Source organism: Oncorhynchus keta, chromosome 2, assembly GCF_023373465.1.
Source record: "Oncorhynchus keta strain PuntledgeMale-10-30-2019 chromosome 2, Oket_V2, whole genome shotgun sequence".
NCBI lineage: Eukaryota > Metazoa > Chordata > Actinopteri > Salmoniformes > Salmonidae > Oncorhynchus > Oncorhynchus keta.
Window position 1 is genome coordinate 30,010,126 of NC_068422.1, and position 14,511 is coordinate 30,024,636.

At 40.7% G+C, this 14,511-nt stretch overlaps 1 protein-coding gene and 1 long non-coding RNA gene across 5 annotated transcripts in view; one reads left to right on the plus strand and one right to left on the minus strand.

Moving 5' to 3' along the window:
• Positions 1-1,397: 1,397 nt before the first annotated feature.
• LOC127910633 (uncharacterized) lies at positions 1,398-3,695 on the minus strand. The gene is made up of 3 exons (XR_008075550.1): positions 2,831-3,695; positions 1,907-1,982; positions 1,398-1,664 (listed from the first exon to the last, which is right to left on the minus strand). It is a non-coding gene; the product is annotated as an uncharacterized LOC127910633 (long non-coding RNA).
• Positions 3,696-4,075: 380 nt separating this feature from the next.
• Positions 4,076-14,511, plus strand: part of LOC118361163 (zinc finger MIZ domain-containing protein 1) — a 241,955-nt gene continuing 231,519 nt past the window's right edge. For 2 of the 4 annotated variants that reach the window (XM_052475016.1, XM_052475018.1), the window contains exon 1: positions 4,081-4,403. The gene's annotated coding sequence lies outside the window, so the exon portion shown is untranslated. Of the gene's footprint in view, positions 4,404-14,511 lie in introns of all 4 variants that reach the window. The other 2 variants (XM_052475034.1, XM_052475028.1) reach the window with 2 other exon arrangements.

Below are 14,511 nucleotides of genomic sequence, written 5' to 3' on the forward strand. Positions count from 1 at the left end.
TAAATATTAATACACTTCTCTGGGTTATAAATGTATTTCTAAGGTGATTTAACACTTCATAAGAAAACACATTAAAGAAAGAGGTAGTCGAACTCAATTGTCTCTGTGATCCATTAAAGAGAGAATGTTAGAAAAGACAGCAGCTTCATACACTTCAATATAAATATGTTGTTTAAACAAACCTTCATTGCATCACAGAGAGATCCTCATATACTGTACACTGTGTCAACATGTAAACCACGAGACAAATCAGATCACAGCCTATCACATGTTCACAGCAAGACCACTCTGACATTGAACATTGTCTCCCCCTCCCTCCCTCCCTCCCTTTTTCTTTCTTTCTCTCTCTCTCTCCCTTTCTATCTCCCTCTTTCTATCCACCCACCTCACCCGTCTATCCCTCTCTCCCTCTTTCCCCTCTCTCTCCCTTCTCTCTCCCTCTTCTATAACGAACACAATCTCCTTCTAAGAAATGCCCCCCGTAATATAAATGACTGACTGCCGGTCGGAGCTGGTGATGTCAGCCTCCACATTTATCCCTGTCAGCCTGTGTGGAGAGGAGTGCTGTCCTGTGTGTGTGTGTGTGTGTTTCCTGTCCCGATTAGGAGACAGGGTGTCCTTGAGACATTCTGCTCTGTGACAACCAGGCCCGGGTGAAGTGAAGCCCCCATGATATTTCTGCCCGAGTAGGGTTGACCCCCAGTCTCCAGCTCCCAGCCCCCCCATAACATTACTGTCACTAGCACTGAAGGAGGGAAGCTAATGATGGCTGTTGGTCAGTATGTGTGCCCATATGACAGAGGAGAGAATTAATCAAAAATATTTCTGAACCTGGATTTTTATAATATTTCTATATTATTTAAAATTACAAATAGATCTAAATCAACCAAAAAGCCATCAGAATAGGGTCCTAACACTCTTTATAGTTTTTGTTTTGTACTCTTAGCCCTGCTCTCTCTTCTCTCTCTTCCTGCTCTCACCCTTTACAGCCCACCAGGGGGACTACTTTTCAACAGAACCCTTTGTGTGTGTGTGTCTATGTGTGTGTGTGTGTGTGTGTGTGCGTGTGTGCGTGTGTGTGTGTGTGTGTGTGTGTGTGTGTGTGTGTAGTGCGAAGGGGGAGAATTTAAACCTGAAGTACCGTTTAAATCAATCACCAAATCTAGAGGAACTGCCTATTGGAGCACATTCTGCTGTTGTATTACTTCACTACCTGAGTCATTGGTAATATCCTAGAGAAAATACCTTTGATTTATACAAAGTAGTAACTTTAAAAGTTTATCAAATAAAAACAGGTGATTATTTTTAAGCTAGACTAATATAATTTACATGATTATGATACCATTATTGGAACGATATGTATTATCTGATATTGTTGTAACGATGTGCAATAATAATAATTTGGGAAGCAATAATTTGGGAAGCAAGTTCAGGGAGTGAGTGTTTTAATAAATAAACTCAACATAATACAAAACAAGAAACACGAACAACCCACAGACATGACACTGGAACAGAAACAATAACATCTGGGGAAGGAACCAAAGGGAGTGACATATATAGGACAGGTAATCAGGAAGTTGATGGAGTCCAGGTGAGTGTCTGATGATGCGCAGGTGTGCGTAATGATGGTGACAGGTGTGCGCCATAACGAGCAGCCTGGTGACCTAGAGACCGGAGAGAGAGCACACGCAACAATTATTTATGTAACATTCACACTCAACCATATTCTTAAAAATAAAGGTACAAGTTAGAACCAAATAAGGTTGTTGAGAGCGATGCCATTGAAGAACCATACAAAAATCCAAACCCATAATTGTTTCGGCCCTCCAGGACCAGAGTTGAATACCCTAACTGTTACCCGAACCCCCAACCTTACCATAACCATAACCCTAACCGTAACCCTTACCGTAACAATTTAAAATGTCAGCTTCAATGGTGTAGGGATGTCCCAATGTTCCCAGATCACATGGACCAGATTCCTGCTGTAGTGTTTTAAGATAATACAATACATATTTCATAAGGCCTTCATTTGAGGGCCTAGTTTTACCCTAATACAGGGACCTAAAACTCATAGTTTATAGGCCACCTCAGGCCTGCAAGTCACATTGTGATGGCTTGCAATGTGATTTGTAATCCCTATTGAAGTCCAGCCAAAGTGGGGATATTCAACATTTTAAAAATGTATTCGCCCACAACCTGCATTGGGAAGAATAAGATATGACACTACCTTGAACATATGAACTTGAACAACCATTTCAGTAATGGGTGAATAAGTCAAAGTAACATATTGGAATAGTTTAGAAACATTTATGTTATTTATGTTTGAGTAGCATCGGATTAATTCATCAAAAACATAGATATTGAAACAAACAATTAAAAAAATCTTCCTGCAAAGGAGCAAGCTGGGAATGACTATGATGGTCATGGTTTTGATACAACTCTGGTTATTAACACCGAAACTAGAGTTATTTTACACCACTGAGTGTTAATTTCACTCTTGAATCAACTCTAGAAATGTTACACTGAAAAATAAACAGTAGTTAACACTGGCTTCCATTCCATACACTGAAGGCTCCCATACATTTCAAGAACCATTTAGAATTCTGAAGAACCGTAGATGCCAAGTCAAGAACCCTACACTTAACTGTAAGGTTCTTTATTGGGCAATAGTTCTCCAAGGAAATTTAGAGCTGAAGAAGAACCATGTAAGAACCTTTATTTTTTTACTTGCAATGTCTTATTACATTACTCATTATATAACATTGCATGACTATTAACTTAAAATGTACTGACTGCTTGTATAACAAATATTTAAATAATGAAGCACTACCTGGAAGTCCAATGCTGCAACACTGCATGACTTGTGGAGAAAGAGAGAGAAGAAAAGAGGGGCAGAGACATGCAGGGAGAAAGGGAGGGAGGGAAGGTGGGAGGAAGAGAAACAAGCACAGCATGAGAAGTGAGTGATTCTATCTGATGCACTGTTCCAGCTTCGGCACTGCTCGGCCCTCCCTCCGGGCAGTTCAGCTGTGCTTCACTAGCTGAGAAGAGTCTGCCTGCTCTCTCTCTCTCTCTCTCTCTCTCTCTCTCTCTCTCTGTGTGTGTGTTCGCGCGCATATGTGCTTTCATTCGTGTGTGCGCGTGTGTGTGTCGGGGGAGACGTTGTTCGGTCGTCACTAGTTACCACAGCCACAAAGTAATAAACCCCGCCCATTTCTATGTTTTATCTGCTTAGAATGTGATTTTAAACCTAACCATAACCTTAACCAGCTGCTAACCATAACCTGAAATGAAGACCAAAAATATAATTTTAGTTTTGATGAATTTTTACGATCTAGGCCGGCCTAGCTAATTTGACTTTGTGGATGTGGTAACTAGTGGAAACCACATTGTTCCTTGACGTCACCGATCAGCCAAGCCTACTGCTGTAGCCGCTGCTGCTCACTGCTCGACTCTCAAACATGTCTTTGTTATTCTGTAGCTTCCATTGGAGACCGGAGACTCGCAAAATACGGAACCTGATACTTCCCGAAGCACTGCATGGTGCTCTGGCTCTCTGTAGCCTACTGAGAGCGCATATGACATGTAAAAGATAGGCTATCAACCATGTTGTTATTCAGAGATGACGATGATGCGGAGGTGTAAGAAAACAATAGCCTAATCATAACAACAATCATTTGTTTATTTTATTAATATGCCACTAGCCCAATTTACTATATTAGCCTATTATTTCAATTAGGCTATGGTTATAATGATTATTATGAATATTGTGAATAGTGTATTATTATTATTATTATTACAAAGGCATAGTCTATTTGTAGTGATTTGTGTGTTAGCGGCGTTATTAGCCTTATATTAGTTATTATTATAATTTATATAATTAATATTAGTCCTAATATTCATCTATTAAATTGTAAAAATTGTTTAAAAACGTTTTTAGTGATATGATTTCAACAGCTTAGAAGTATTTAAATAATGTATTCAGATGGTTTTACATGCATCACCAAACACATCACCTCCACTAAAAATCGAAATTCAAACGCTGTCGGTGGTCGAATGATTTCACTCCCGTCCGTTCAGAGGTTTTACAGTCTCTCATAGCCTTCTGTATGGTCGGTCTGTCACTCCTGGAGTATTCCTAAATCGCTCCCACCACCTGAATCTGGGACACATTTTGTCAGCAGCCCCGAAGCATGGCTCCCTCTGTGGTAACTGAACAGCCAGTGTAATTTGACACTTCAACTTGCTGTGGCTCTGTACGGTAGTTGAGTCAGTCACTCACACACACCAACGGTACAGTGGGCGCTATTTTCTTGTATTTTAAAGTGAAAAGGAACGCAGTATACACGAGATTCGGGAAAACAAAGTGGATTTCTTCTTCTAGCCGAGGTTCCAAGCTAAAAGTAAGTTCCGTTCCTTGGTTGTTTCCGTATCGTAGGCTATTCTATCACACCTTGCCGTGGGTTGGTTGCACAGAGAGACAGGATTTTGTGTGTGGTCATTACTGCCTTGGATGGGTTCGCTTCTCGCTGCCCAGACTCACCCCCAGCGCTAACAATAGACTGACTTCCTCGAAGCCAGAGAATCAGAACAGAACTAGCCGTAATATTTAGCCTAAACTGGATAGCGGATTTTGCTATTGTGCCCGAGTCTGTTTAGGAATAAATCCGTCTAGCTAGATCTGATCCATGCACGCGTTTAGCCTACATTGAGCAATGTCTTATCCTCAAGTCACTTTAACATAGTGTGAGACGAGGTAGCCTAGCTAGCTACGAGATACGGAGGTGCATGCTCGTCTGTAGAGATATGATGGGTGCATGATTTCACATTGGTGTATCTGCATGTTTATGGGTTTGTAAAATAGGCTCCATATGCTCGAGAAGGCTGTTTGATTGTTGGTAAAAAAAAAAAAGTACGTTAATCAGCTAGCTGAGCAGATGGGAATGTTAATCTTGGAATGTACGGGTATGTCAATAGTTCAGTGAGCAAAAAAAGGCTGGACTGAGTTGACTGCTTTCTAATAGCCTACCTGTTGTAATAATAGCATATCACAAAGACTTGCGGTTAGCTGTATTGGCATGTTCTTAAAGTGTTACAATGAAGGCCTATGCATCTCCCGCTCGCAATATGTATTCTAACTATTCTTTGTAGCCTATCCGTGCCCCGCATAGGTTATTATGTCACTGTTAAAATAACCTTTCTATCTTGCATTATATTTGTTCTACCAGACATGCACAAATGTGCCATTTATTGTGGAAAGCTGATTCATTACAACAACCCTCCAGACTGCGCTATTATACGGCCAAAAGTGGAGCTGAGAGACAAGAGTTTAGCTCTTATGGTTGGGCCGCTGTGTGCAGCGGGCGGCGGAGTCTCTGGCGAGCCCTCCCTGATAAATTCCTCCGTCTGGATGTGAGGCCAGCCGGGGCAGCGGCGGGCGGGCCTCCCGGTGGGTGGGAGGGAGGGAGAAGAGGAGGGAGCAGCACTGGCTTCTCTTTCATTACTCTCTCCGCTCGGACCATGAGGGGGGAGAGAGAGAGCAGCCAAGTCACAGCGGAAAAAAACCTGTAGACTGCACTGAACGAACGGGAGGAGAGGGAGGGAGATAATACCCCTTTCCTCTCTCGTTAGTGAAGCAGGGGAGTTGGAGGAAACACTAGTTGGAGCGGCTGCGTTAGTTCAGAGGGAGAGTATGGATGTGTGATTTCACTTCAGATGTCAAGTCAAATGGTATTTGTCACATCTCTACACAACAGGTGACTTTACCGTGAAATGCGTAGTTATAAGCCCCTAAACAACAATACAGTTCAATAAATAGTTAAGAAAATATTTACTAAATACACTAAAGTAAATGTATAAAAATGTAAAGGGGCATGGTTAAGTAATCAGATTGATCCCACTTCAGTGAAACTCCTACTCCTACAGTGCTATTGGCTATTCTAGAATCACTGCACATGAATGGTTTGCGTTTATGTTATTATATAGGTCATTTAATGTACCCTAATCACAGTTGCAATGTGAAAATATGTACCATGTTGTCACTGTCCTGAACAAAAGTGTAATGTTTTAGGTTCATAATTGATTAACAGATGCAGCGTGTAACAATGTGTTAATAACATGCATTAGTTACAGATTCCAGTTAACAACATGTTTAAAGTGGAAGTAAAGCCTCACACCACACACACCCTATCTCACTGGTCAGTCGAGTTAACAGGTGAAAGTTGTATGAGAGAAGCTCATCCATCCAACCTTTTCATCTATCAGCAGTCATGAAGGAAAGCAGACGAGGAATGAAAGCCAATCAATACAATTGGAACGCAATGCTGTGTTTATGGGCTGTCGGTGTGGGTGAGTGGATAAGTGGAGAAAATGAGACAATGAAAGGGAACAAGGAAATTAACCATATATGCATATCGGAACTAGGCATGTATGTGTATTATGATTCTGTTGCTCCTCACTCAGTAATCGGTAGTCTCACCCACAGCCTCAGTACTCAGGAAATGTATACTAGAGCTGAGGCGATAAACCCAAAATTATCGACACTGACCGTACCAATCAATTATCGCAAGCATTTTACTGATACCGTTCCTTAAGTTGCCTATACTAGAGAAATGTGAAGTATAAAATGAAATACGTTTGCAAATATGGGTGATTGTTAATGGGACAATTGATTGCTATAACCATCAAACTAGTAGTAGTTTTAAGGTGCACAATAATGTTACAAACGTATCTTTCTATTTATCTTTATTGCATCAATTCTGGCAATTTATCGCAATATGGATTTTTGTCAATATCGCCCAGCTCTAATGTATATACTGCTGTTGCTCCTCACTCAATCATAAATCCGTAGTAGTTCCATGCTTCTTCCTCTTCTATCTGTTCAAATTCCCCACCCACAGCCTCAGAGCCTAGAGCTGAGCTGAGCTGAGAATTTAGAACCTGCACTACACTATTCACTGCTATGACAGCTTGACTTTTCACCTTACTGTTAGTATTCTATTGTGGAGTATTATGAAATTGTTGGCTGGCGTTCAATCAGACTCACTAGACATGGATTCTCTGTCTGCTTGTGTCTTGCCGTCGGCCCATATACCGCCCACTCCCCTCGCATCCGTCTGTCTGTCCCATAGCAGAAGACAACCTTTGTTTCTGTCTGTCAGATTCTCTCTGTGTTGGTGAACATATCATAGTTGTTTTTAAAATGCTTCATTTTGCCTTTTGTATATTCTAGAAATGTACAACCGGGAAAATATCTCCAAGTAGAGAAATATGTCAAAGAAAATGCTTCCCCCACAGACCACATTGTCAGTGCTTCATATTAGGGAAATCTAAACTGCATAGAGGTTTACATCATTTGGACATATTACTTCATATCTCAAGTGTTCCATTATAATTTGACTGCATTAGACTCACTCAGTGTTCACTCCATTTAATGTATTATCTCTCTCCAAAAGGTTATTGATTCATTTGACTGCGTAATAGTCTCCTGGTCGTAATTCCATTTGATTTGAATTGTTTGTGCAGCACTAGCTGCAGTTCCGTATTTTCTGGAACTCGACTTGCTGTTGCAAAAATATCAGCTGCTGCTCAGTCACTTCATGGCTCCACTGCCGGTTGTACACAAAAGAGTTAGAATAAACATAGTTATTTTTCTGTTGTAACAGTAACGTTAGGCTATTGCAAACATAAGAACGACACAAACAGGTTGTCTAGCAATTTCATGTTATTTTTTCTGGAAGGGTGTTACATGAAGCTATTTAGGCAAGCTAATAGCCTACACAGCATATCAAACAAGCAAGACAGGCAGTCAATAGTGTTTTTTTAATGTAATTTTGTCATCATCATTGCAACATTGTCTAAACAGGAGGCAGACTGCTGGCTAAATGGGAGCATAACTATAAAGATTACTGAAGCCTTCATATATATATTTTCGGAACGTTCTATCAAATTGCAGCTGTCCAGTAATATGAGGTAGAGAGAGAGGCTACATCATCATATCGATCAAATTGGTTTGGTACATGGTATTTTTTTAGGATCCCCATTGGCTGTTGCAAAAGCAGCAGCTACTCTTCCTGGGGTCCAGAGGGTTCAGACAATTCACACACCTGTGAGTGCTGCCTGCCTGCTGCCCTGTGAGGCCTATCTATCCATTTACCTCTGCCAATCAGCCTCAGACCAGTCTTCTAGGGGGATGGTCAACCGGTACCACGCACTCGTTTATTAATAAGAGCCTTTTCTTCAGTAAGTTATTAGAACAGCTAATAACTTTAGTCTCTAAAAGTGCCTTACCGTGAGAGAGGCAGAGGGAGTGAGTGAGAGAGAGAGTGGTAGATACAGAGAGGTAGAGAAACTGTGTGAGTGAGTGAAGAGAGAAGCAGAAACAGAGAAAGTGAATGTGAGTGAGCAGAGAGAGAGAGATGGGAAATAGAGAACTCACTGGCCTTACCCTGTCACTGGCTTATGCATGTTTGATTTGACGTTCGTTGGTTCTTTGAGTAACGAGTGCAGGGAAGGGAATGTCACAATGGCCACGTCCTGTTCAGTTCCCTTCTGTAGTGACTGTGTCTGAACAGTGCTGGAGCAGGGGTCCTTGAATCAGAAATGACACCTTGCTAGGAGGCTATACAGAAACAATAGGAGAGTTCCAAGGAGAATAAGGACGAGGAGAACAAAATGTTCCCTACGACCGTCCGTCTGTTTGTCCATCCACCATGACTACCTGCTTGACTGACTGGTTGACTGGCTGGCTGGCTGCCTGCACTCAAGATTTCTCACCATCGGAGGCAATTATCTTCACATTTTTACTGCTGATGAAATCTTCACTCACTGGCAGTGAAGTGTGTGTGATCAGAGAGGGAGAGAGGGATTGTGTGTGTCTTGTTAGTCTGAGCAATGTGCGTGTGTATGTTTGTCTTGTAAATCCTGTTCAAACCAGACAAATGCATTGTCCTCATCTTCAGAATGTGTTGTTTTCTTGTGAGTACAGTACAGTAGGGCTGTGTCCCACATGCACCCTTTCCCTATATAATGCACTACTTTTGTCCACGGCTTTGGTCAAAAGAGAATAAGGTGCCATTTGGGACGCATCCTAGCTCATTAGTCTCTTCTCTGTCTTCATGCTGGGTTGGTGAGTTCAGTGTGTCAGCTTTCCTTTCTGTGAGCTGTCAGGGTCATGTGGCTCTCATTTGATAATATAAACTGGGTGGTTTGAGCCCTGCATGCTGATTGGCTGACAGACCGTATACCACGGGTATGACAAAACATTTATTTTTCTGCTCTAATTATATTGGTAACTAGTTTTTAATAGCAATAAGGCACCTTGGGGGTTTGTGATATTTTTTTATTTGTATTTTTTTTTAACCTTTATTTAACTAGGCAAGTCAGTTAACCTCTAGCGACGAGCAATCCCGTATCCGGGAGCATAATCATAGCCTCAATCGCATTACCATAACGCAACGTTTCCTATTAATGAAAATCGCAAATGAAATGAAATAAATATATTCAAACACAAGCTTGGCCTTTTGTTAACAACACTGTCATCTCAGATTTTCAAAATATGCATTACAGCCAACGCTAGACAAGCATTTGTGTAAGTTTAGCATGGCATAATGCTATGCTAGGCTGTGCTGGCAGCAGGCAACATTTTCACAAAAATAATAAAAGCAACCAAATTAAATAATTTACCTTTGAAGAACTTCAGATGCTTTCACTCAGGAGACTCCCAGTTAGATAGCAAATGTTTCTTTTTTCCAAAAATAATATTTTTGTAGGCGAAAAACGTCACGTTTGTTCATCCTGCTTGGCTGAGAAATCTATAGAAAAATACTTCACCTATAACGCATTAGCATAACTCAACCTTTTCTATTCATGTAAATCGCAAATGAAATGAAATAAATATATTGAAACACAAGTTTAGCCTTTTGTTAACAACACTGTCATCTCAGATTTTCAAAATATGCTTTTCAACCAAAGCTACACAAGCATTTGTGTAAGAGTATTGATAGCCTAGCATAGCATTAAGCCTAGCATTCAGCAGGCAACATTTTCACAAAAACAAGAAAAGCATTCAAATAAAATAATTGACCTTTGAAGAACTTCGGATGATTTCAATGACGAGACTCTCAGTGAGATAGCAAATGTTCATTTTTTCCAAAAATATGATTTGTGTTGGCGAAATAGCTCTGTTTTGTTCATCACGTTTGGTTAAGAAAAAGACCGGAAAATGCAGTCACTACAACGCCAAACTTTTTTCCAAATTAGCTCCATAATATTGACAGAAACATGGCAAACGTTGTTTAGAATCAATCCTCAAGGTGTTTTTCACATATCTATTCGATAATATATCAGTCGTGACAGTTGGTTTCTCATCAGAAGCAAACGGAAAAATACTGCAGCTGGAGATTACGCAATAATTGCAACGGAGGACACCAAGAGACCACCTGGTAGATGTAGTCTCTTATGGTCAATCTTCCAATGATATGCCTACAAATACGTCACAATGCTGTCGACACCTTGGGGAAGCGACAGAAAGCCTAAGCTCATTCGTGGCCCATTCACAGCCATATAAGGAGTCATTGGTATGAGGCGGTTTCAAAAAATGCGGCACTTCCTGATTGGAAGTAACATCAGTTCTGTGGCACTCACAGACAATATCTTTGCAGTTTTGGAAACGTCAGTGTTTTCTTTCCAAAGGTGTCAATTATATGCATAGACAAGCATCTTTTTGTGACAAAATATCTTGTTTAAAACGGGAACGTTTTTCATCCAAAAATTAAAATAGCCCCCCCTATATCCAAGAAGTTAAGAACAAATTCTTATTTTCAATGATGGCCTAGGAACAGTGGGTTAACTGCCTGTTCAGGGGCAGAATGACAGATTTGTACCTTGTTCGCTCGGGGGTTTGAACTTGCAACCTTCCGGTTACTAGTCCAACGCTCTAACCACTATGGCCAATATACCACGGCTAAGGGGTGTAACCAGGCACTCCATGTTGCATTGTGCATTATAACAGTCCTTAGCCGTGTTAAATTAGCTATATACCACACATCGTCAAGCTTTATTGCCTAACCTCTCTGGGATATGCCAAAAGCCAGTGAATATGCAGAGCGCCAAAATTAAATAAATTGCTATAAAAATCAAACTTTCATGAAATCACACATGCAAGATAGCAAGTTAAAGCTACACTTGTTGTGAATCCAGTCAACATGTCAGATTTCAAAAAGGCTTTCGGCGAAAGCAAACGATGCTATTATCTGAGGATAACACCCCAGTAAACAAAGAGAGAAAATCATATTTAAACCCTGCAGAAGAGACACAAAACACAGAAATAAAAATATAATTCATGCCGTACCTTTGACGAGCTTATTTTGTTGGCACTCCAATATGTCCCATAAACATCACAAATGGTCCTTTTGTTCGATTTAATTCCTTCAATATATATCCAAAATGTCAATTTATTTGGCGAGTTTGATCCAGAAAAACACAGGTTCCAACTTGCGCAACGTGACTACAAAATATCTCAAAAGTTACCTGTAAACTTTGCCAAAACATTTCAAACTACTTTTATAATACAACTTTAGGTATTTTGTAATGTAAATAATCGATAAAATGGAAGACGGGATGATCTGTGTTCAATACAGGAGGAAAACAAACTGTAGCTAGCTTTCTGGTCACGCACCTCTGTCTAGCATTACACTTCAAGTTACCCTCGTTCAAGGTGGCCGTACTTCTTCATTACACAATGGAGAAATCTCAACCAATTTCTAGACTGTTGACATCCAGTGAAAGCGGTGGGAACTGCAAGAAGGTCCCTTAGAAATCTGGATTCCCAATGAAAACTCATTGAAAAGAGAGTGACCGAAAAGAAAAAAATCTGAATGGTTTGTCCTCGGGGTTTCGCCTGCTAAATAGGTTTTGTTATACTCACAGACATGATTCAAACCGTTTTAGAAACTACAGAGTGTTTTCTATCCAAATCTACTAATAATATGCATATCTTATCTTCTGGGGATGAGTAGCAGGCAGTTTAATTTGGACATGCTTTTCATCCAAAATTCAGAATGCTGCCCCCTATCCTAGAGAAGTTAAACATAGCCTCCCTGATTGTATGCAAGTGTACTACAGCCTTTGCCAAGCCTCTGGACTCAAATGTGTGTGTGTGTGTGTGTGTGTGTGTGTGTGTGTGTGTGTGTGTGTGTGTGTGTGTGTGTGTGTGTGTGTGTGTGTGTGTGTGTGTGTGTGTGTGTGAGATGGAGAGTTATGGTTTATAGACTGTATGAAGGAGGTAGAATCACATCCAACATGCCCTCTAGGGATACATACTGTACTTGTTCTCTGACAGACATTTGCATAGACATTTGTACACAGCGAATGTCAAATGTTAGAAGATATTTGGGTGTTGTGTAATAGAGAGAAGAAGACTTCCTGAATTACATTCACATTATTCTAAATGAATGTCACAGGAAATCATCAATTACAAAACATGTCATACTAGCATTTGTGAATGACGGGCCCTATGCAATCAAAACTGCTATGCATGCAGTATCCACATTTCCTGAGTAAGGAATATTCAGGCAGTAATAGGCGAGGCGAGTTCGTTACACTAATATACAGATGAGTTTCTGTTTTTGTTTCACACTGTAAACATTGTTTAGTTGTTTGCCCACATGTCCCAAGATCAAATTGGCATGCCACTGCAAAACCCACTTCCCTGGACAGCTCTGTCTCTCCCTGCCTGCCTGCCTTCGAGAGTGTGTCCTTTGGAGAGAGAGAGTGTGTGAGAGAGAGTGTGTGACTGTGACGTGTTTGTGCTCTCTGTGTGCATTAGTGTGTGTGTGTGACACCCTCCCGTCATTGTGACTCTGGCAGTGTGAGGTAGGCTGCTTCCCTGTGTGTGTGTGTGTGTGTGTGTGTGTGTGTGTGTGTGTGTGTGTGTGTGTGTGTGTGTGTGTGTGTGTGTGTGTGTGTGTGTGTGTGTGTGTGTGTGTGTGTGTGTGTGTGTGTGTGTGTGTGTGTGTGTGTGTGTGTGTGTGGCTGTTTCCCAGGGTTCTAAGCCCTGCCGGTCCTTTCATACCCCTGCTGCCTGGGCGGCTCAGATAAAGAGACATATTTAAAACCTCCTCCCTCGCTGTGGAGAGAGGGAGCGAGAGAAAGAGAGAGCGAGAGAAAGAGACAGAGGGAGAGAGAGTGGGAGATGAGAGCAAAAGAGAGAGCAAAGAGGGCAGGAGGAAAAGCGTATTTGTCTCATCCCATGACAGCTGTTGTGTACATGTCTAATTAAAATAGTTGAATCACTTCAGTGATTCAGTGAAATCATATCACTCATAAATACTGTATATCTAAACTAGAGGTCGACCGATTATGATTTTTCAACACCGACACCGATTATTTGACAACCTAAAAAGCCGATACCGATTAATCGGCCAATTAAAAAAAAAAGTGATTTATTTGTAATAATGATAATTACAACAATACTGAATGAACACTTATTTTAACTTAATATAATACATCAATAAAATCAATTTAGCCTCAAGTAAATAATGAAACATGTTATATTTGGTTTAAATAATGAAAAAACAAAGTGTTGGAGAAGAAAGTAAAAGTGCAATATGTGCCATGTAAGAAAGCTAACGTTTCAGTTCCTTGCTCAGAACATGAGAACATATGAAAGCTGGTGGTTCCTTTTAACATGAGTCTTCAATATTCCCAGGTAAGAGGTTTTAGGTTATAGTTATTATAGGAATTATAGGACTATTTCCCTCTATACCATTTGTATTTCATTAACCTTTGACTATTGGATGTTCTTATAGGCACTTTAGTATTGCCAGTGTAACAGTATAGCTTTCGTCCCTCTCCTCGCTCCTACCTGGGCTCGAACCAGCAACACAACGACAACAGCCACCCTCGAAGCAGCCGTTACCCATGCAGAGCAAGGGGAACAACTACTAGAAGGCTCAGAGCGAGTGACGTTTGAAATGCTATTAGTGTGCGCTAACTAGCTAGCCATTTCACTTCGGTTACACCAGCCTCATCTCGGGAGTTGATAGGCTTGAAGTCATAAACAGCGCAATGCTTGACGCACAACGAAGAGCTGCTGGCAAAATGCACGAAAGTGCTGTTTGAATGAATGTTTACGCGCCTGCTGGTGCCTACCACTGCTCAGTCAGATACTTAGATACTTGTATGCTTGTATGCTCAGTCAGATTATATGCAACGCAGGAAACACTAGATAACATCTAGTAATATCATCAACCATGTGTAGTTAACTAGTGATTATGATTGATTGTTTATTACAGTGGGGCAAAAAAGTATTTAGTCAGCCACCAATTGTGCAAGTTCTCCCACTTAAAAAGATGAGAGAGGCCTGTAATTTTCATCATAGGTACACTTCAACTATTTTTTATATTTTTTATTTATTTCACCTTTATTTAACCAGGTAGGCTAGTTGAGAACAAGTTCTCATTTGCAACTGCGACCTGGCCAAGATAAAGCATAGCAGTGTGAACAGACAAC